At 42.8% G+C, this 23,982-nt stretch overlaps 1 protein-coding gene across 1 annotated transcript in view; it reads right to left on the bottom strand.

Moving 5' to 3' along the window:
• Positions 1-4,663: 4,663 nt before the first annotated feature.
• The window catches only part of LOC306927808 (uncharacterized protein), a 239,057-nt gene continuing 219,738 nt past the window's right edge, over positions 4,664-23,982 (bottom strand). Inside the window, exons 4-5 of the transcript XR_013790592.1 lie at positions 20,192-20,315; positions 4,664-4,732 (exon numbers count right to left, since the gene is read on the bottom strand). The gene's annotated coding sequence lies outside the window, so the exon portion shown is untranslated. The remainder of the gene's footprint in view (positions 4,733-20,191; positions 20,316-23,982) is intronic.

Genomic DNA, 23,982 nt, shown 5'->3' with positions numbered 1-23,982 from the left:
ATATGTGCAGCAGGTGCAAATGTTTGGTCAAACCATGTGACTCCCATTGGAATTGCATTGTGGCAGCCATTAGCATTACAGCTTTACCAGGTGGGACCCCTGGAGTTTGTAGGAGTCAACATTCTCTTTCCTGTCACTGACCGTATGGATTACTTATTTACTTTACAAAGTGGCCAGAGGCTTACGCAAACCAGGGTGCTAAGGTTTCCACCTGCTGCACATATAATTAGTTCTGCCCAGAATGAGTGCAGGACTATACAACACTAAACAAAACTTGCTTTGGAAAGTACAAATGTATGGGGCACACAAAATAGGTGATGATCATTATTAGTACCCCACACCAATCGCAACACACCTGTCAATTGTGTGCCCCATACGCTTGTGCTTCCCAAACACCGACTGTGCCCGGACAAGTGAATGGGAAATGTATTTGTCCAAAGGACAATTAAGTGACTCAAAAAGTTAATGTCAAGCCCTGGCCATGACTTAAGTTTTAACAAATCACACCCGTGTGAAGTGAGGGGCCCTACTATATTAAAGTCTAACTCATGTTGATTAGGTGATGTAATGGTGATGTAAAACAAACGGTGCCAACACAAACATTAAATGCCATTAACAATAAAGAGACAATATGACGTAATGAGGGACAATATGACGTACATTTTTCCTTCATTGTCAATGGCGTTTTTAAAACAAACATTGAACTAGCGCCCCTCAAAAAATAGAGGAAATTGCTGATTGCTGAAGTTACAACGCGTTGTGAGTAGACAGTCCCTCACCAGCACAAAATAGAATAAGAGGACATGAAGAGAATTCCCACACGTGACAATCGTCATACTGGAACATTCGAGCCTTCAGGGCCTGGGAAGTGAAGGAGATGTCTGCCTCAGCACCACTTTGTTTTAGATGCATGACATGGTGTTTACTACTGGGGAAAGTTAAACACCTCAGGTGGGGGCTGGCGGAAGCCAATGACATTAATCCGCACACCTGACACTTGTTATGTGATGGATATGATGCACTACAAAACATTTTTTGAGATGGCTTCAACTTCAAGGCTCGACGGACACAGTGAAGCTGTGTTTTTGTTTCACCATTTCCACCGACATTCTCATTTCCAATTCCTGTTCCATTCCATGAAAGGAAAGGAACAAAGATGTGAGAATGCAGAGAATGGAGAGAATTGAAGTCAATGGAGGGGCACGTGACTTGACTGTAATGATTTGATCTAACATCATCAATATGTGAAAAGGAGTGATGAAGCGTGAAGCAGGACTGGATATAAAACAGTTTTTTTTCCCACATTCTTTGTAAACCATTTTTCACAAATTTCACCCAGTGCCAATTGCCTGAGCTGTAATCCTGGGTTCTACTCTCCCACTGCCTATCGAGAGCCCCGAACAAAGCTCATGCTTCCTTCATTGCATGAGGAGTGAGCAGAGCAAACCGCTTCTTATCACCTTTGAGTTTTGGGAGATTTTCCCCAGTAGGACGTAGGGTGTGGAAGGAACATGTTATTCCAACTAGCTCCTTTCCCCTCCATCAGGCTGACCAGGGGCCAGGTGAGGAAATATAGAGGATTACGGCATGCTTTTGTGAGGGTACCTATACCCTAGGGGACATGCCAACTCCATACAGAAAGGCCCTTTCGCCAACCCCACCTAGGGTATGGGCACTGATGACACGGAGGAGAGAACACAACCCACAGCGTCCCCAGTGGGAATCGAACGAGGGACCTTCTATATAGCTGTGAGACGACATCGCTACCGACTGTGCCACTGTTCCCCCTATAAAACACAGTTCTAACAATACATTAAGTCTCTGTGCTGTGAAATATTGATATGAGGCATCCCAGTAAAATCCTCACTTACTGTAGCTAAAACTGAAGATTTTACTCTGTATACAATATAGTATACTGTATATATCCATGTATTTATGCTGTTATTCAGGCTTTTATAGGGATCAGACCTGATGCTGTCTGGTTATCACATAATTTCCGGGCATAGCAGACTACAGAGCTTCAGCTGACAGGCAGTTTGTCAGCGTATCTCCCATATCCTAAATGAGAAAGAAAGAAAAAAAAAGTAAAAATGGTATTTGTAATGATCCGTGAGGGGAAATGACTTCTCTGCATTTGACCCATGCATCCTATTAGGAGCTGCTCCAAGTGAGCGTTCAGGGAGCAATTAATCTGTATGACACCATACTCTTACTCTGAAGGATATGTCCTTCCAGTGATGTCCCAATGATGTGCACCGCAGCATGGAGAAAGATATGTCCTTTCAGTGATGTCCCAATGATGTGCACCAGCATGGAGAAGGATATGTCCTTTCCGTGATGTCCCAATGATGTGCACCAGCATGGAGAAGGATATGTCCTTTCCGTGATGTCCCAATGATGTGCACCAGCATGGATAAGTTGCTGATACACCCACAAGAGACATTTTCAGTATTATGCAACAACTAGATGTACATTTGTGAACCTTCTAATTGAAGGTTGATCTGGCACATAAACAGTAGCCGGGGAGGGTATCCAAATACAGGTATTGTTGTGATATTGTTGAGGGGCGCAAGCCCCTCCTCCTATGTCCAGCTTTGAGGGTTTGTGTAAACACAAACATTGTTTTGCTACCACCACCTATGACTAGTTTTTACGAAGACAAAAGTGAGGACGCAAATTGTGATTGAACGGAAAGAGATATGATGATGTATGATGATAAGATCGCCCCTCACTTCACACGGGTGTGATTTTTATATTATTCTGATGACTTAGTGAGGTATAGGCCAGGCCTACAAAAATGGGCCCTCACTAATGCTTACTGTGGGATGCTGAACATTTATTTGGGTATTTTCTATCAATGCAACAATGGCTGCTATTTCAGCTCGCTAACTTTCCAATAAGAGAATGGCTGTAGTTTCCATTGAAATCCCCCACTGATGTCGTCATTGGCAGGCAGGTGTCTGAACTGTACACAGCCCACCTCTGAGATGAGCAGTTGCAAATGGAGCAATCTTATGAGTTTGTAAATACATCAAAGATGCGAATATAATCCATTTCTAATGGCTGAAGCCTTGGCCTGGAAGAGGTGTCATCAGGTGGTCTCCAACCTTCTTAGAGTGTTTTAACCCTCAACCACTACACTCTCCAGTTGGTGGGTCAGCAGTGATTGGCCAAGTCACTGCCCCTCTCCTCCAGGCTTCCAGCTATAGACAAGTCCACGGAGGGGCACCCCGGGCGGAGCCATCACCGATGCGCAACCAGCACCGCGAGAGAGGGCCACATCTGGCCAACAGGGAACGTATAGAAGCCTGCCGGCCAGGTACAGCAAACCAGTGCTTACCACACCCCAGCGACCGCCGCGCCCAGGGCACAGCCCCCTCGCCGACCCACCCACTGTCCTTTCTTTCATGGCAGAACTAACAGGAAGCTCTCTCTGCCTTGTGTGTTCTTGGGAGATAGCAGGTACTGAGAGGTATCTAAGGACTATGGTTTGCCTTCTGCCTAGTGTCCTCCTACGTCTCACCAGACTGTTCGTCTGTGCGGTGTGCATTTGTCCGTCCTTGTCCACACTTGGCCTTACTCTGGTGTATTTGAGTCAAGGAAGCCATCTTTGCGTCACTGTCGTAGTTGTCGTTGAATCTGTCCTATCGAGTCTCTCTTCCTCCCCTCCTCTCTGGAGACTCTGGGGGTATTGCTCATGTGTACATTCTGTAGCTTGCGTGATGCCCTCTTGCGAGGTTGCTAACCCCTGTTACCCTGCTAGTCTTTCCTGGAGGTCAGCTGTCTCTCCAGCATCACTGACCTTCCTCGGTTGCCATCCAGACTTTCCTGGAGGTCACTGGTTGCCCAGGGAGTTCAGTTTGTAAATACATCAAAGATGTGAATATAATCCATTTCTAACGGATGAAGCCTTGGCCTGGAAGAGAGGTCATCAGGTGGCCTCCAACCTTCTTATCATTAATGAGGACCAATTTTAATAAGGCACCACTAGGTGGTGCTACTAATCACGTCTCTTTAATGTGTTTGCTCTGATAGAATGCATTTTTTTCATAGTAGGAATTTTGTAGAATTAGCCGAATTACTTACACCCCCCACCCCCACCCCCACACACACACACACACACACACACACACACACACACACACACACACACACACACACACACACACACACACACACACACACACACACACACACACACACACACACACACACACACCCCTTCAGGTTTGTTCTCTTTCTCCCTCTCCCACATACGTACTGTACACATTACAGAGGGGGAAATGAAATGAAGGAACATTTATTATGCTTTACGTATCTTTAAAGGCAATTATAAAGGAATCTATTCTCAATTAAGTGATCTAAATGCACTAAAAGACATCTTGATTCCCATATCACCACCAGCTTAAAATGTGTAAACTGCTGGCACATCTTTTTCAATCCAATAAGCCTGCAAAGCGATATTGAGACACACACACACACACACACACACACACACACACACACACACACACACACACACACACACACACACACACACACACACACACACACACACACACACACACACACACACACACACACACACACACACACACACACACACACACACACACACACACACACACACACACACACACACACGGAACCAGATGGCTGTGGGCTTCTGAATGCCAGGAGGATGAGGCCATCTTTGAAGGTGTCTGCACTGACCAGATAAAACTTCAGGTCCCTGGAGGAGAAAAAAATAGGAAGGCAGGCAACAACATTACCTTAAGTGTGTACATATAGTACACACATACACATGTATAAACATGTGCACGGCATGCACGCACACACACAAACCATCTGGTGTGGTGCTCCATTAGAGACGGGTCTGAGCAGGACGCAGCAGTTTGAGTTTTTTTTTACTTTGAGATTCCCAACCGTCTGGCCATGCTTGACATCTTTTTGAGTCAGTAGTTTTTGTTTATAGTGTTTTTCGGACCGTGTTTTCCCTAACTATCTCCTGACCGAGCGGTCGGTCGAGTTGGGAACAATTAATGAAGACAAGAGTGAGAAAGGTACACGGGATGCACTGCATGGAACGATGGCTTTGCACATGGGGTGCAAGCTGCAGCCTACTGTGTTTTAGAGGGATCTTCCATAGGACGAGACTAGGGGTGCAAGCTGCAGCCTACTGTGTTTTAGAGGGATCTTCCATAGGACGAGACTAGGATCTGAGGGTTGTACTGTACTGTGGAGACAAGGACTAGACTCTGGCGTGCGGCATGACATTTGATTCTAGTCTCCTGATGACGGCCCACTGTCCGCCCAGTGGTGGCGTGGTGACTTACATGTGACATAATTCTAACTACTAATTCCACTACTTGCAAGCTTCCAAACTCATTATCATTATTGTGCTTTTCTCCTGGTTAAATAGAGACTTTAACCAGGTCAAAATAACCAGTGCTCTCTCTGACTGACCTTTCCCAGTGTGTCACATGTAAACGAGACGAGAGAACACCATTGTAACACATGCAAACGAGACGAGAGAACACCATTGACCGTGCAAAGGTCACCAACGCACACAGCTCTTCCTCCACTGGGCAACTCTGATCACAATCAAACTTTATTTGTATAGCACACTTTCAACGACCAAGGTTGAACCAAAGTGCTTCACAGATCATATAGGGTGACCATGACCAACTGTTCATTTGAGGGACAGAAGTATCGCTTGTGTGGGACAAGTGGAATGGGGATACGGGACGGGGTTAGCAACTTATTACTAAAGTTGCTTTTAAATGCCTTGATGTCATATTCAACCATAGGCCTAATATTGTCTATAATTTTACCCCTCTTGCGTCTCACATTTTGTTTTAAAGTGCTAATTTTGGTATGACTTGGAACTGTAGCCTAGTAGTTAGGCTACAGTTTACAGTTAGGCTACAGCTTACCACTAGCTTTCTTCACAGATGTGTTCATAAAGGTGTCTACTATCACAGAAAAAAATGTTCCAACCCAACTCTCTTGGGAAACTTTGTGACAGCTACTTTAAGTAGCATGTGACATGTCAAACTAGGGGGTTTTCAAGATTCTGAATCCATTGCAAGCATTCGTTTTGCACAAAAAACACACCTTTGCCTAAAAATGCCCATTTGCCGTCATCACAGATGTGATGAGGTCAGCTCATTTGGGCACATTTGGGCAAGTGGCTATGGCCGAATTTAGCCCAAGGAGTATTTTCGTGCAAAACTCATGCATGGAATGGATTCAGCATTCAACCCCCTAGTTTGACATGTCACATGCTACTTAAAGTTTAATGAAATTTGGAATTCTTTGCCTTATATTGGTTGGTAATGGTACCCCAACTTCCAGCAGCTGTCACAAAGTTTCCCAAGGGAGTTGGGTTGGAACACATTTTTCTGTGATAGTAGACACCTTTATGAACAATTTAGGCATTTAGCAGACGCTCTTAATCCAGAGCGATTTACATTAGGCAGGAACAAAAGTATGGGAATACATCACATATATAAAATGCATTTATCAAGAAACATGCGTAAGCTAAGAACGTAACTAGAACATAATCTATATAATGACACTATACATATTAACTATACATATATACTATACTATGCTATACATATGTACTATGATGTGCTATGACTATATACAATGCAATTATTGTGCTGTCTACATGACATGCTATAAGTCTGTTTCAAATGCTATCTAAGTCTAAAAAGTGCTATCTAAGGGGGTAGGATAAGTGCTATGGGCCATGATGGAGTCTGAAAAGGTGGGTCTTCAGACTACGGCGGAAGATTGGGAGTGATGCTGCAGTTCTGATTGCAACGGGGAGTGCATTCCACAGTTTTGGAACACGTCTGTGAAGAAGCTAGTGGTAAGCATTTTTTTTGCAGATTTGCCACAACTTAAGCTAACTTTACCTAACTTTAGGGGATATTTCTCATGTTATTTTAACAGGCTTAAAACACATCTGATTGATTGATTGATTGTTCCACAGGAACTAAAGATGGCGAGAGTAATTCCACTTTTCAAAAAAGGAAGCAAACTAGATACGGGCAACTACCGCCCTGTTTCCATTCTATGTTCCACCTCAAAAATCATAGAGAGACTAATTTATGAGCAAATTAGCAATTACTTAAGTGAACGCAAGCTGCTGTTCGAATTTCAATCTGGTTTCAGAACATCGCACTCCACTGACACATGCCTACTGTATTTGAATGACTACATCAAACACGAGGTAGACTCAGGCAAATACTGCAGCATGGTCATGCTGGACCTTCAAAAGGCATTTGATACCGTAAATCATTCGATCCTGCTGGAAAAACTGAAGGCAACTGGTTTTGATAGTACATCTTTAGAGTGGATGAGGTCCTACCCAAGGTCCTACCTTGGGCGGCTGTGGCTCAGGAGGTAGAGCAGGTCGTCCAATGATCCCTGGGTCGGCGGTTCGAATCCCGGCTCCTCCTGTCCACATGTCGAAGTGTCCTTGGGCAAGACACTGAACCCTACATTGCCTCCAATGAGTCGGTCGGTGTGAGCTCGCCACCATTGGTGTGTGAATGTGGGAAGTGAGGACGCTGGCGTCGACTGTTCGCCGCTTCACCTCCCAATGTATGAATGAATGAACCATTGTAAAGCGCCTTGAGCACTTGGAAAAGCGCTATAAAATGCAATTCATTATTATTATTACCTTGAGGAAAGAGAACAAATGGTTGACATAAACGGAACCATGTCCTCCTCCCTCCCAGTGAGCTGTGGGGTCCCTCAAGGAAGCATACTAGGACCGTTACTGTTTCTACTATACATTAACGACATGAGTAATTGCAAATTGTTCCTGTTTGTCGACGACTCAGCACTCCTGATATCGGGAGAAGACAAAAAGCAGGTTCAAGAGGCTCTCGGTACAGAACTCACGAAAATCCGAACATGGCTTACCGATAACAAACTCTCATTCCAATTTCCATCTTGGTAAAACGGAATCCATTCTTTTCGGGTCCAACCGTTCCCTTAGCAGGATAAATGTACATGATTTTAAGGTCCAAGTTGACAACATAGTAATCTCTAGCAAAGAAGAGGTTACATACAGTATCTAGGCTGTATCCTTGACAATAAGCTGACAGGTGAAAGCAGTAAATCAAAGATTCCTGGCCAGAATTTCCTCTTTTATCAACAAAAGGGCTCTCAGGACTTTAGCTGGAACACTCATACTGCCCATCTTTGACTATGCTTGCACATCCTGCTCCTCCAAATCTCCCAAAACAAACTAATTCGACTTCTTCTAGGCCTGGGACCAATGACCCACCTATATGCAGAGCATCTGGATAGCATTGGCTGGCTCCGGGTAGAAGACCGGGTCAAACAATTGAAAATGGGTCTGACATTCAAAATTGTACATGCAGCTAGCTATGCCCTCCATGCCCTCAATGCCCATTTACTTGACTGATTACTTAAAACAAGTGAGTGACACCCACAGCCACAAAACTAGAGATAGCGTAAACAATGATCTGGTGCCACCCACTTACAAAACAAATACGGGTAAATTCACCTTCCGCAGCACTGCTATTCAGCCCTCCATGCCCTCAATGCCCATTTACTTGACTGATTACTTAAAAAAAGTGAGTGACACCCACAGCCACAAAACTAGAGGTAGCGTAAACAATGATCTGGTGCCACCCACTTACAAAACAAATATGGGTAAATTCACCTTCCGCAGCACTGCTATTCAGGTGTGGAATATGCCCTGCCCCCTTCCCTTAAAACAAGCAAATCACTGGCCTCCTTTAAAACAGACCTAAAGTTTCACCTGTTAGCAGGTCAGAGGGAGAGGAGGTGACAAATTACTGTTTTAGATTCTTGTTCATGACATGTGTGTGCATGTGTGAGTGCAACCCAGATTCGGCACAAACAAGGGACTAAATTATTTTCGCTCCTATGCCACCAAAATGTGGAACGCCCTACCAACATGCGAATCCCTTGAATCCTTAAAAAACGCTCTCAAAGGGCACCTACGGACGGCTGCAATTCGAAACTGGCCCCCGAAAATCTAGACCTGGGCACCATATATGGGTGGATTTTGGGGATTTTGAGTGATACACTACTGACTGACTGACTGACAAAAAACGTACGATTTCATAGTAAATGTGACATGCGGTCGCAATAAAAAAACAGAAATCATGTAGGGAGATAAAAAAGGGAAAAGAAAATTATACAGTAATGGGGAAAGGGGATGGGGGGATTCAGATTTTACGGGGGCCAGTTTCAAATTGCAGCCGTCCGTAGGTGCCCTTTGAGAGCGGTTTTGAAGGAGATTCACATGTCTTAATGGCTGTTGGTAGGGCGTTCCACAATTTGGTGGCATAGGAGCAAGACCCTACTTGCACTCGCTGGCGCAAGTAATGATAATTATTACGACTCGAGCCAGTCTGGCATTAATTGGGCAAATTCATATAAAGCAGCAATCTAGGTATAGTGGAGGAGCTTAGGGATATTTGGCACTAATTCGGCTAAAAGCGCCAAATATTGCACAGATGTAGCCCAGGGCATGCTAGTCATGAAAAACCCCAAGTTTGACACATCACATGCTACTTAAACCATAATGAAATTTAGAAAATGTTGCCTTGGTAGGTTGTTAATCGTACCCCAACTTTCAGCCGCTGTCATAAAGTTTCCCAAGATCACCTGCTCGGGCGCCCAAGCTAAATCATTAGCATGCCCTGGGCTACATCTGTGCAAAACTTGCCGCTTTTAGACTAATTAGATTAGCACGTGTAGAAAAATAGCTTTCGCACACCTAGAAATAAGGCGTATGAACAGGTGCGTATAGGCCAGACTAATGCACGAAATCACCCTTTTCTCTCCCTAAGCTCCTCCACTAGTAGGCCTAAGCTTCTGTTGACATTACTAACATGAAACCCCAGAAAACAAGATCTCAAGGGGCTTATCCTCTAGATACATTTCCAAATATGTGTCAAAAAATAACTTACGTGATTCGGTACCAACTTTTCTAGCAGATCTATGAATGTCATACAACTGTCTATCATAGTGTACAGGGAACAAATATTAAATATTCACTGGGACAATTTTGCAATCCAGAGAATTCCCAAAAGAAATACCTGTAAGAGAAGAAGGAAAGAAGAACGTATAAGAATAACAGAGATATGTCAAGAAAGAAGTACATTGTGCATAGAAGCAGAATAACAGAGGTATGACAAGAAAGAGGTACATCGAATATAGTAGAAGCACTAAAGTTAGAAGTCGTGTCACTCCAGGTAACAGATAAAGAAATATTTTTGTGCAAATTCTAAATAAGTAAACAATGTTCTGTTAGATATGGAGCTCATGTTCAGCCATATTCACACCTATGATTTAATACATTTCATTAATAAAAATACAATGAAGCTTGGAGGACTCTACAGTATATAGAGCTTCTTGATCTTTGGCACGGTGGCCGTAGCTGAGTGGGTATAGAGAGGCCGTCCGGGAATCGGAAGGCTGTGAGTTCAGCAACTCCTGGTGTGTGTGTGTGTGTGTGTGTGTGTGTGTGTGTGTGTGTGTGTGTGTGTGTGTGTGTGTGTGTGTGTGTGTGTGTGTGTGTGTGTGTGTGTGTGTGTGTGGCCTGTCCATGACTTCTCAGTTCTCACACATTCTTAAGGTCAAAAGGTGAAGTCCATCTCCAGGCTATGCAATCTGATAGGAAGAGTCACCACAGGCCATGCTCTATACCACTGGTTCCCAAACACTGGGTGGGGACCCATTTGTGGGTCACAGACCAATTTTTATGGGTCATAACATTAGTAAAAAAAATCTAATTTTTACCCTACATATATTTAAAAAGATTTTTTAATAACACATTTATAATAATTTGATGAATGTTAAAAAAAACAAATTAAGAAATGCCATAAATAAAAAAATATAAATTAACAGTTGACTGCTGATCACGACTTTTTTGATAAAGACCTCTTTCCCTGCCGAACCAGACATTCCCGACTTTTGTTTTCATTGTTCAATTCACCAATTTTGATAACTTTTAAGAGAGGTTTTCCCCGGACACTGTTGGGTCCGTCACACGTTTGGATCACGTGACCGGAAAAGAATCACTGACACTGGATTCCTAGGGCTGATGGGAAATTGAGGCTCAGTGCATTCCTATTGTAATGGCGGCGCGCTACGGGTCGCTCTCTCGTCCATTCTTTGTTGTTGATCGGCACTTTGGAATATTTCCAATATTAGACGTCAAGCGATGGCAGTATTTTGAGGCAGATTTTCATGAAACGGACGTACGTGCGCGACCGGGTGATTCTTCAAAGGTTAGTGAAATACTCCACAGTGAAGGTTATTTCATGATTTCAATTCTCTGCAGTAAAAGTGTTAAGAAGCAGTGGAAATAGTCGATCTACTAGTTCACCAAATCACCACACGGCACGAAGCGACACGTGCGCTTGGAGAAGTTTAGGTCCCGGGCAAATCTCTCTTTCGGGTCTCAACCTGAGAAGTTCATGGGAACCACACTGTTCTATACTTTTCCCATTACGGCATCTGTGGGAGTGGGACTGCGACTGCTGCCATTTGAAAAAGATAAATAGAAACAGGCAGGATTGTCTCTCACTCTGCCTTTCTAATCCTTCCCCAACAACTTCCCCCCAACCCCCCTCCATCATCAGAATTCCGAATGGTTGCGACAAATTTATCAGTTTATTTTTTTCATATTTCCTTCTTCCTTTTTTTCCTTGCAAAGCTGCTTATTAACAAACGCAACCGTGCTACAAATGGCATCTGGTAGGTGGGGGCTGACCTTCATTCCTCTGCAGAGGGCAACACCAGTAAATCCATTTCTCTAGAGATGCGGTTCACTGAATAACAAATCACGGGGGGGGGGGGGGCAAGACGTGGCTCTGCCTCCCAGTTAGAGAAGCCCAGAGGCCTCATCTTGGAGGCCAGAAAAAACAGGGTTCTATTATGGAGAGAGGGGAGAGGATAGGGAACGTGCTGCCGTAGTGGACATACACAGTGATTCACCCAAATGTGACAACATGCCGTCTGTCTGTGATAATATACTGCAGTTTGTAATGCTTTATGGCTGCCCATTTTATATCATGCAAATATATTAGTGTCCCAGTACAGCAAATGGAGGAATCCTTGGAAATATTACCATTTGTTTGTTTTATTCATTTCATATGAAGGTAGAGCATCAGAGCTGTAAACTGAACAGGGTCAATACAGTTATAGTATAACATGTACTACTGATTTTATTGACCCCGTGGACACAGAAGAGAGATGTTTTTGCAGGAACAACCAGTCTCCGAGTTACCAAAACAAGTCGAGAGAGTGAATAACAACTGTGATAATGTCCAGCAACAGTCTTTTGTCTGGTTGTATGGTTCAACTAATTTCTATAGTGTAGCGCAGCTTCCACCATGTTGTCGTTCTCTGTTGAACATTGTGATGGTTACACTGAATGATCCAAACTTGTAATAAATACTATTTATTGGAAGATTTTAGCTTTTAGATATTGTATATATTATAATCTAAAGGGAATATTGTATAATGCATTCCCTTTATTAATTCTGAGCTGGCAGAACATCATCATAGAAACCTATTAACAGGCTGTCACACTCTCATCTCATTCAATGCAGTACTTGTATTTGATGAAAGTATACAGTAGGTACCTTGTGAAGGAATATGCAGTGAGGTCGGGGAAAGTGAAGTTTCCCCTTCCCACTTGAGTGAGCATATTTACAACACGCACATCATCAGGAGAATCATTCACTACATTCATTTCACACGAATATCTAGTAGCACCGAAACTGATTTTTTTTCTCCACCTCGTTTCAGATGCCTCCCTCCAAAACCAAATCAACGTTGTGGCATACCTGTCAGAATGTCACAGGCTGGTTCATATTTCACGACACACCTTATCTTTGCTTCATGACCATTACGACGGGCAAACAAAATGGCTACAGTCCCTGTGGAGGCTGATAAGGGCTCCCGCTACAGGAACGAGGTGGCGGCAGCCAGATCGCAAGATAGTGATTTACTTCATTTTATTATTCCAGTGACCTAGAAAACGAGGCCCATTTAGGTATATCGTTTGTTGTTCCAGTGCAAACTCAATTTTGTTAAGGTTTTATTGAATCTCTTTTCAAAACAATAATGGCACAGCGAATAAGTTAAGAAAGGCTTTGTTCACATGCTGAACGAAAGAGTGGATATTGAAAACAGAATTGCATCAGATTCCTGCTTTGTTGATATGACAAATAATACCTTGTTTAAGTAGGCTAATGATGCATGGCGCCGCTGCTCTGGCGAATCAAATGTTGTTTTCACTTTAAAGTACATCGTTTTTGACAAAGTATGTAGCTTGTCCTTTAGACATGTAGTCCTTACAGTCTTTTATTATTTGATTAAGAGACTGCCAAAGGAATATGTTTGGTCCCCAACGGGCAACATTCTGTGAGAAATCTGTAAAAATGTGGGGAAGTTTTGCCGGGAAGTAAAGTAAAAGAGTATTGATTTGGAGCCTGAGCACACATGGGACACAGAGGTGCTAAGAGCCTTCAGAGTGGATGTGGTATCACTCATCCTTACTACTGCAATCCTCCTTCCCTGCTCTTGCTCTCACACATATAAAGAGAGTGCACTCGCGCACACACACACACACACACACACACACACACACACACACACACACACACACACACACACACACACACACACACACACACACACACACACACACACACACACACACACACACACACACACACACACACACACACACACACTTCCAGATATGCATGCACTCAGCAACCAGATAAGAGCAACATAATTTGTGTGCACATACAGTAACACATGCACGTGAGCAGCAAGCACACACACACACACACACACACACACACACACACACACACACACACACACACACACACACACACACACACACACACACACACACACACACACACACACACACACACACACACACACACTTTTTAAATAAGAGGCATGCTGGAGAGGTCCTACATGTGGAGCAGAGCGGTGAAGAAGAGTTATAAACGTTGTCTCCTCCTCTGCAGTGCTGGTGAACCGCCAGTGTCACCATAAGCAGTCAGTCAATAGGCCTGACTCAACAGTGTGTGAAATTAAGAGGGAAATGGAAGGAGACAGACATTAAGCCTCTCTCTACCACTCACCCTTCCAGACACCAGACAGTCGCTAATGCACCCCCACACACACACATACACACACACACATCCCTCGAGAAGCCCCCCCCCCCCCCACACACACACACACACCTATCAAAAACCACCAGAGCGCACACACACTACAGTTCCTCCTCTTTCTTCACGATTGCTCCTCAAAAACCTTCACGGAAAACAGAGAAAGCTACACTTATGCCTCCTTTGGTTGCATTATGTAAACACGACTTTGAAGAGTTGTCGAAGAAGAGTGCGAATGTTTGATGTATCTTTTTCAGTAAACAAGACCATGGACATGGAAATGAAAACAGTTGGATTTCCATACAGACAGAGAACAAAGCTCACAGACAGAGAGCCTTTGTCCCACAAGGTTTGGTTTTGATTTAGTTTATTTCTTTACATGCACATGTGAATAATTAGAATACAAAGAAAGAAAAGGGGGAAAAAATTCTGATCCTGAAGGACGAACAACAAAAGCCAGAATGATTGTAATTCCCCAAGGGACGACTAAACAAAAACATAAACTGTACTGTACTGCATGCAGCATGCTGTGATACTGAAAATCACAGTCAAGATGGCACTCTAATAAAACCAGACTAAACAATGTCCAATGGACATACTTCCTTCTCACTATTATGTTAATTATTGGTTTTGTTTTTGAGTTAGAAACAAAATCCTTTCTGCTGAAAGCCTAATTTTGTCAAAGCAGGGAGGAGTCACATTTCCATACGAAATGTCTGGTTTAGAGTGAGTCTACTATAGCGGACATTCTGAACAGTGGCCTAATGATAAAAAGGCAGTTGCCAAGGTAACATGCAAAACAGTCTCATTGATTCATTTGACTGAACCATGGGAGCCACCTTCAAAATGGAAGTTGGGTCGTTGCTTTACTCTTATTATGCTCCACACCCACAGCAGAATCCTGTTTTGTCAGAAATGAATGCTTTCATGGCTCAAATTATTTCTGACTGTTGGACACATTTTAGGATATATTGCCCGCTATTAGGAGGACGAAAAATTTACATGATTGTTGTGAAAGAGTACACCACACAGAACGATCAGGGAGGGAGAGACAATACTGTTACAATTTCTCCTGTTCTTGTCACACCCTAGTCAACACAGATCACATAAACTGTGACATAATTATTCAAAGAAATGCATGCAAATGTGACAGCTGGTAAAATTAATGTGTATAGGGTCACGTGTGTGGGGTGACCATTGATTGTAAGCTTCCAAAAAAGCTGGGTTCAAGGACAAATTATACATAAAGATCTTAAAATGGGTATTTGTTATATTGAGTGTATTCTTTAATATAAAAAAATAAAAATAGAGGGTATGCGCGTGACATCATCATCATACCTGGAAGTTATGCGGGAATGCCTACTGAGTGGCAAAAAAACAACTTTCTGGCCTTGACAGCCCATACATCCAAACTGAAATGTCTTATTTGATTGCATTAAATGACTTTAAACAACATTAAATTAACTTTGCCACTCACTTTGCCACTTGATTTGCCACTCGATCTTCCATTCACTTTATGCATGTGCATACCCTCTATTGATTAACGCAATTTCATGTTTGCCAACTTTACAGCGTCTTTTCACAATCCTGCACAAATACATGCATTTATGGCTCAATCTAGATGCAGTCTGTTTAAGTAGACTGACCTTTTACATGCTCAACATCTCTCACTGCTACCACAAATCACATCTCGTCAGTGGAAAAACTCCCTCCACCAACCCAGCCTACTCCTGATAGTAACATTTGGTTTTTCACTATGTTAACGTGTGTCGTTCAATGCGGGTTCATACGTATTGTATTGTGTCCATGTAAGAACTGTATAGACTCTGCTTCGGGGGATTTGTGATCTCAGAGTCTGTGTCATACTTTATTCACAGCTTGTTCTGGAGCACCATGAGAGCAGACAGCAGAGCCACACTGGCAAAATACAATGTAATATTTCAAAAATAAAAAATATGCTTTCATCTTGACAATAGTGTCTGACTGAAATGTTAGAGGACCCCTCCACACCCTAGTACATTTTAATGATATACTGTAGTTATGATCCAGGTAGCTTTCATAAAGCTGCGCCTGCAACAAAGGAACACAGCCAGCGAGTTTGACAAAGCAGCTTTTCTGTTTGACAGAAATATCTATCCATTGAATATCAAAGAAAAACAGCTTGAAATTGACTTTGATGCAATTACATCAATCAGAGTGCAATTCAATGTCCATGATCTCAACTAGAGTCTAGTTGGACCTAGAGGTTGGTCAGCCAAAAGGCTAAAAGATGACAATACGTACATTTAGAGACTCTAAAGATGACTATTGACCAAAGGAGGAAAAAGCCGATGGGATTTCATTGGCCTCTGGGAAACTGTAGCATGTTACACAACCCAATCAATGTCTTCTCTCCTATTCACCCTTTCTTTGTCTCCAGGGGAATCTTAAAACTCTAAAGTTAATATTGTTGTGAGCTGATCGTGCTAGAGGAATAGAAGATGTTTACAGCTGTGCCAGGAGGAGTTCTGACTCTCCTCAAGATTGTAGACAATTGCACTGAAGCTAGAAGATTGAGAGACCATAAGCTTTTACTGCTGCTGTTGTATCATGGATAGACTTAAGCACAAGTACACTGTAAGACTTTGTCCATGTGTGCCTTTTCATCCCACATAAATAGGACATTTGGTCAATGGTGTCACCCTTGTACGGTGTGACCATGGTTAGTGGTTGGAAAAATACAGGAACAATACCTGACTATAAATCCAAATTGAGGCTAGGGTGATATCGAAAGCTCTGATGATCCTAGAGAGAGAGAGAGCCATAAGCTTTTTTGAGATACCATGGCTTTAAATCCTATTTAATCAAGGCAGGACCTTGATGAGTCAATCTCTCAAACGGATGCTCGTTGTTGTCTTTTTAAGTGGTGCAACCACTTCATTAAGGAGCTTTGTGTGTGGCTGGGTGGCTGGCTGGCTGGCTGCCTGGGTCTGAGCACGAAAGTAGCGTTTGGTTGGTTTTCACAACCGCAGCCTAACAACACACACACACACACATATTAACTGTATATGATTTCAGTTGTGACAGTACAGTACAGTACAGTACAGTACAGTACAGTACAGTACAGTACAGTACAGTACAGTACAGTACAGTACAGTACAGTACAGTACAGTACAGTACAGTACAGTACAGTACAGTACAGTGACAGTACAGTACAGTAGAGGGACCCCCACACGTTAACTCTGTCATTTCTCAACCGTTTCGGACACGCGGCGGCTCGCCGGAACGGGCCTGGCACCCTGGGCGCATTCCTGTGGGTCTGGAAGTTCCGGGGACCCCCCGGGGACGCCCACACGGAGTTGCACCACTTACTTCACACGGGTGTGATTTTTAATGTGTAATTGCTTATGAAACTATCATGCAACAACAGCCATTAACTTTGATCTCATCTTGTTGCTGCAATTCAGGGAGGCAAAAACAGCTGAATCAGACCTGTATTCCTTCCAAACGGCATGCTCTTTATCAGCCTAAAAGGATTCATTGCAAAATAAATTGACCATGCAATACTTGACAGCAGATATAAAGCTCACATGATTACAACATCTTTGCTTTTAACCATTTCAAGACAACTATTTAATGAATACATTCTAATTCAATTTCCATCTGTGAGGGATATAAAATTCTCTTCAAGTACAGACAAAAGAAGAAAACTAACTAACACAAAGCCTATCAAGTATAACCCAGAATGGGTTTTAAACTGCCATAGGTCAATTAGTGAAAAGATTGCATTACCAATCTTTAGGCGAGAAGCAATACATCAGTCGTACAGGTCATTGGATTTCATGACTCACAGGCGAGAGGATTTGGTCAATCATGAAACAAGCAATTGATTTTCCTCTCCTTATTCAGAGATCTTGGTGGAGTCAGAAGCAGATTTCCCTCCCCAGCTACACTGATTGAATGTAATTTAGTCTTTTCACAGAAGGTGTTCTTCTCTTCTCACCTGTTTTCTCTTCTATTGGTTTGACATGGTGATGTGAGCTGCTTTTGAGAAATGTCTTTCATGAAACTGATTTTAGCGTCTTGCACCGGCATTATATCTACCTCACGTGCAACTGCTTTGCACTTAAGATTGTCTAGATACCACAGTGCATCAAATGTGAATTGATTACCCGTCAATCAAATGCTATTGCTTTGTAATGTCTAATGTGTTGGACCTTTCTGTGTGCATGGCATCTCAGAGAGAGAGAGAGATCGAGAGAGAGAGAGAAAGAAGCATTTTCGTGTATGTAGCCGGCCTTCATTTTATTTATTCATGTGTTCAAACAGCTTATACCTGCCTCTCGTCATGTACAGTGAGAATCCAACCTCCCGGCATATTGTGCACTATGCACACGTCGCACGGCACAGAGCGCACTCCCAATGTCTCACGCTTGAATGTGAATATTAAACTGATATGTCAAGATATCACAGATGTCTGTTGGACATGGCACAATTATGGTACAATGATTTATGTCTGCTGGACATGGGACAATTAGGGTACAGTGATTTCGACCTCTGCCATTTCAATGTTGATGCTTCGGTGAGCAGAGAGCTTTTGTTACACCTGCGACGTGTCTCCTGACATCATGTCGGGGAGAAACCATACGGTATCTCCTTTTTTTGAGGTTTTGACTATTCTTTTTTTCTTAATCAATGGTATTGAACACGCTTTATGTTTGTGTGTCGGTTAAAAAAATCATTAAAAAATGATTCGGGCAAAACCTCTTAACTCTATTGGATCCTCAAACTCCACCACCTCTCTCCCTCTCATGCAAGTAATTAAAGTCACAATACCAACTTTGATGAGGCAGTATTGCTTTGTATTAAAATATATATTCTTACTTAATTTTACATTTTAGAGTTAGATGGTTTCTTCCCGACAGCAGAGATATCACAATTTTAGTACATTTAAAATGCACGTGCTTCACTTTCATGCAGGGCATTGGTTTTGTTGCTAGGAAAGCATTCTGTGTTCTTTTGATCTCATCATGATAGCACTGTGCCTCGCTCAGGGTACAACCTGTTTTTAAAGGAGATGGCACCCAAAACTTTGATATGTAACGGCCGTTTGGCACTAATGAATTGGAAACAAATGGAGGACCCTGGTGTAAACAAGTCTTAGTGATTTTTCTGGTCTTATCCTCGTAGCAGTTTTTGTATTGACCTGTATTTGAACTGTACCCATTCTACAAACTGTGAATACAAATTTCAATTTAAACGTGGCACTTGGCTCAAAGGCCATTTTAGCATTGTGTAAATAGCAACATTGCGCTGGTGTCCAGCGCACATTAACTTGCGTCATGTGGGTGTGTCACCCACATGACGCAAGTTAAGACCTTGCGCCTGGCATTAATTATGAAAATAGCGCCCAGTATATACAGTATGTATCTTGCTGAAATTCAGCCTCAAGGAGTATATGTGGTGTACTTCTTTCTGCTGGAACTAACACATCGCACCACATGTTAGAGGAGACCAACACATGGCTCCAATCTAACAGTTCTACCATTTCCAATCAAGACAATAAAAAAGAGACATTTTAGCTGTTTTGTTATACAGTACTTGAGTGATCTAACTTGTCATTTAGATTTGATAGAAACCATATGTGGTATGTCCACAGACTCGGAGAGCATTTTCTATGTCCATGGAAACCTAACTGTTATTGTGTCTTTTGAAGAAAACAGCCTGGTGTGGGGTCAGACACAGGGGAATGTCTAAGTTTGGAGCCCTGTGCCTGATTTTTTTGAGTTTTTGTAAGGAATTGTAATGATCAATACAAATGATCAGTAATTCAAATGTTCCCTGTATTGCCAAAGGATGTAATCGAACGCTGCACAGATATTCTGCACAGTGACACATATCCACGATCAGCTATCCAGCAGAGAGAAAATGGCATAGATGGCCATGGTAATTTAACAGTAAACTCAAAACTATATTGAAAAATAGCTTACTGAATGGTATGTAGCATGTAGTGATTTCGGACACAACCATCTCCAAATGCATATCTCCGGCAGGCTGGGTGGGCTACCAATGGCTTTGTAAGTTGTGGGTTGCAGCCGTCAGGATCCAATGAATCTGTGGGGAAAATAGCATTTCTATAATGGTTCAACTTCTGGCATTTGTGTTCCCCCTATGGACAGAAGTTAGGTGGAGGTGCATTCTATAGAGCCCCTTCAACATGCAATTCCAATTTGGAATTCATTAGATTCATAATGTTCTTTTTCTGTGTGTAAGAATAGGACCCTTTCACAAAAAATTGTGGAAGCCAATTACAGGCAAAAAGCAGTTTGATGCATATTGTAACATGACACCTGAGATTGAGGGACAGTGAGGTGAAAACACCGACCGACATTGTCGATGAATGTGTCTATATGGTCAGGTCGGTCGGTCCCGTATGTCAGTCTGAGATTAGTGCCATGAATGTCATGTGTGACATTTGTTGCATTCGAGGAGTTTGATGCATTTGTGGCATTATACCTATGGGTCGTAGTGTCTAAAGCAGATGCTCATTACCTATGGGTCGTAGTGTCTAAAGCAGACGCTCATTACCTATGGGTCGTAGTGTCTAAAGCAGACGCTCATTACCTATGGGTCGTAGTGTCTAAAGCAGACGCTCATTACCTATGGGTCGTAGTGTCTAAAGCAGACGCTCATTACCTATGGGTCGTAGTGTCTAAAGCAGACGCTCATTACCTATGGGTCGTAGTGTCTAAAGCAGACGCTCATTACCTATGGGTCGTAGTGTCTAAAGCCGACGCTCATTACCTATGGGGCGTAGTGTCTAAAGCAGACGCTCATTACCTATGGGTCGTAGTGTCTAAAGCAGACGCTCATTACCTATGGGTCGTAGTGTCTAAAGCCGACGCTCATTACCTATGGGTCGTAGTGTCTAAAGCAGACGCTCATTACCTATGGGTCGTAGTGTCTAAAGCAGACGCTCATTACCTATGGGTCGTAGTGTGTAAAGCAGACGCTCATTACCTATGGGTCGTAGTGTGTAAAGCAGACGCTCATTACCTATGGGTCGTAGTGTCTAAAGCAGACGCTCATTACCTATGGGTCGTAGTGTCTAAAGCAGACGCTCATTACCTATGGGTCGTAGTGTCTAAAGCAGACGCTCATTACCTATGGGTCGTAGTGTCTAAAGCCGACGCTCATTACCTATGGGTCGTAGTGTCTAAAGCAGATGCTCATTACCTATGGGTCGTAGTGTGTAAAGCAGACGCTCATTACCTATGGGTCGTAGTGTCTAAAGCAGACGCTCATTACCTATGGGTCGTAGTGTCTAAAGCAGACGCTCATTACCTATGGGTCGTAGTGTCTAAAGCAGACGCTCATTACCTATGGGTCGTAGTGTCTAAAGCCGACGCTCATTACCTATGGGTCGTAGTGTCTAAAGCAGATGCTCATTACCTATGGGTCGTAGTGTGTAAAGCAGACGCTCATTACCTATATGGGTCGTAGTGTCTAAAGCAGATGCTCATTGTAACATGACAGAATCAAAGTCATGTGTGACATTTGTTGGATTTGTGGCACTGGCACCCCCTATCGGTTTTAGTGAAATTGATTTAGTTACTAATTGTGTTGTTTAGAGGCCCCTCAATGTGTGATTAAAAGTTGGGGTAGATCAAGAGATGTGTACATGCAAGTTTGGCTTTTTGTTGTGTGTAAAATAGACTATTCCTGTAAATTTGGAAGCCATAGCCAATCAGTAAGCTCCAACTTAGAGATAATATGCCTCGATTTGTGTGAGTTTCAGTCAAAAAGTGTCTTTTGAAGAATATGCAAAATGGAAAGTCTATTTAGGCCAAAAAGGGACGTGGGCACGTAGTAGTCATAAATGTAGTCATAAATCATCACATGACTACAGAGATGTGTAGGCTGCGTACTTGCGTAGGCATACCTGTACACGTCCAAAGTATCCAAAGTTTTCTCTTTTTCCAGCCTGTTTGATCGAATGCCTCATTATCCGGGGAAAAAGCACTTTAGCAAGCTATACTGACAGTCGTTCTGAGGTTACAAAGCAACTTGCCCCTTGGTAGCATCTGAAACAATATATGAATGGATGGAATTGGAGGGACGTTCACATCCACTGATGTTCACGGATATCCGCATGACCCTGTGCTTTGCTTTGCGATTAAGGTCAGGGAGTGATGTAGCCAATGCTCTCAGATACCTCTCCGTGTGTGACCTGCTGCTGGAGCTTTCTACAAAATAAAAAAAGAGATCCTAAAAGGACCAAGTGAGTGCTGGTGATCTTTTCAAAGATACTGTTTCTGCCAGAAGCGTGCACCCGATAAATGTGAACTGTGAACTATAATAACAATAATCATCCGTTCTTACCTCACGCTGGCACACCTAGAGTCTCTCTAGAAGCGTTTATATTCCAAACGAGATGCTTCCTGAAGTCAGAAATGAAGACAGAACGTTGCCCTTTTGGTCAAAACCATGGAGAGCCATTCTAATCGGGACGTAAACAAGGAAGTGAATGGCAGTGCGCATGCGCAAAACACAAGGAGTACGCTGAAGAAGGAAAGGCCAACCAAAAAATAAATTATCAATATAAAATAAAAAAATAAAAAAATAAATAAACCCTGTGGTTTTGATTCTAAAGACGTGTACCTGTATACACACGCCATTAGCATAATTAGTGTTAAACGATGTTAAACGACGTTAAACTCACTTTATGCATGGCATTCCCTCTATAGGCCAAAGTGTAAATCGGGCTGGTACACCATGGGGCTGATTTGAGAAATTTGGTTTGAGTGTCTTCCTTTGGCCTACCACAGTGCAGTGTGCACAAAAGGTATGATATTGATTCGGCAGGTGGTTTACGAGATTTCCGGACACAAAAACACACATGCACGGTCAATATGAATATTATGCACACACATGCCACACACCACACATGACTACTAAACACACACACACACACACACACACACACACACACATACACATACACACACACACACACACATACATGCAGGCAAATATGCACGCACATACTGTACAATACATGTAGATGGCACACGCTCAAGATATCCGCATGTCATACACACACAAACACTCAGAATCCACAAACACAAAAATAACACAAAGAAGCACAAGTATACGCATGCGCACACACAAGCCACACACACACACACACACACACACACACACACACACACACACACACACACACACACACACACACACACACACACACACACACACACACACACACACACACACACACACACACACACACACACACACACACACACACACACACACACATTACAATCACACCTAGAGAGGGTGTGTGGGATATCTATAAGCCCAGTCGTGCTGTACCCAGCTAGAGGTGTCTGGTAGCGGTGGGAGTTATCCTTGGCCACGAGGGGCTTATCCCATTGCCAAGAAACACCATGCCATGGACTGACTGATAACACAGCACAGTGATGCCTGGCTCACACAGTGACAGAAAACAGAAACCCTGGCAGAGATGAAGGAACGATGGGGAAACCTATACATACATTATTATACTGCCAGGGCCCTGTCTTTGCCATCAGTGAAGAAGATCTATGTGTTTTTCATTAGTGCTAAAAGGTTAAACAGCATTTAGAAAGCAGGGCACTGAGTAGAAAATGAAACAAACAAACTAAAAAGGAAGAAAAGAAAAGAAACCCACCACTACATTTCTGTCTGGTTTAATATCTTAATGCAATTTGGCACAATGTCAAGTTTCAAGAACAAA

Source organism: Electrona antarctica, assembly GCF_951216825.1.
Source record: "Electrona antarctica genome assembly, chromosome: 1".
Classification (NCBI taxonomy): Eukaryota; Metazoa; Chordata; class Actinopteri; order Myctophiformes; family Myctophidae; genus Electrona; species Electrona antarctica.
Note: the sequence above shows the minus strand (reverse complement) of the source record. Positions and strands in the feature narration are given on the sequence as shown.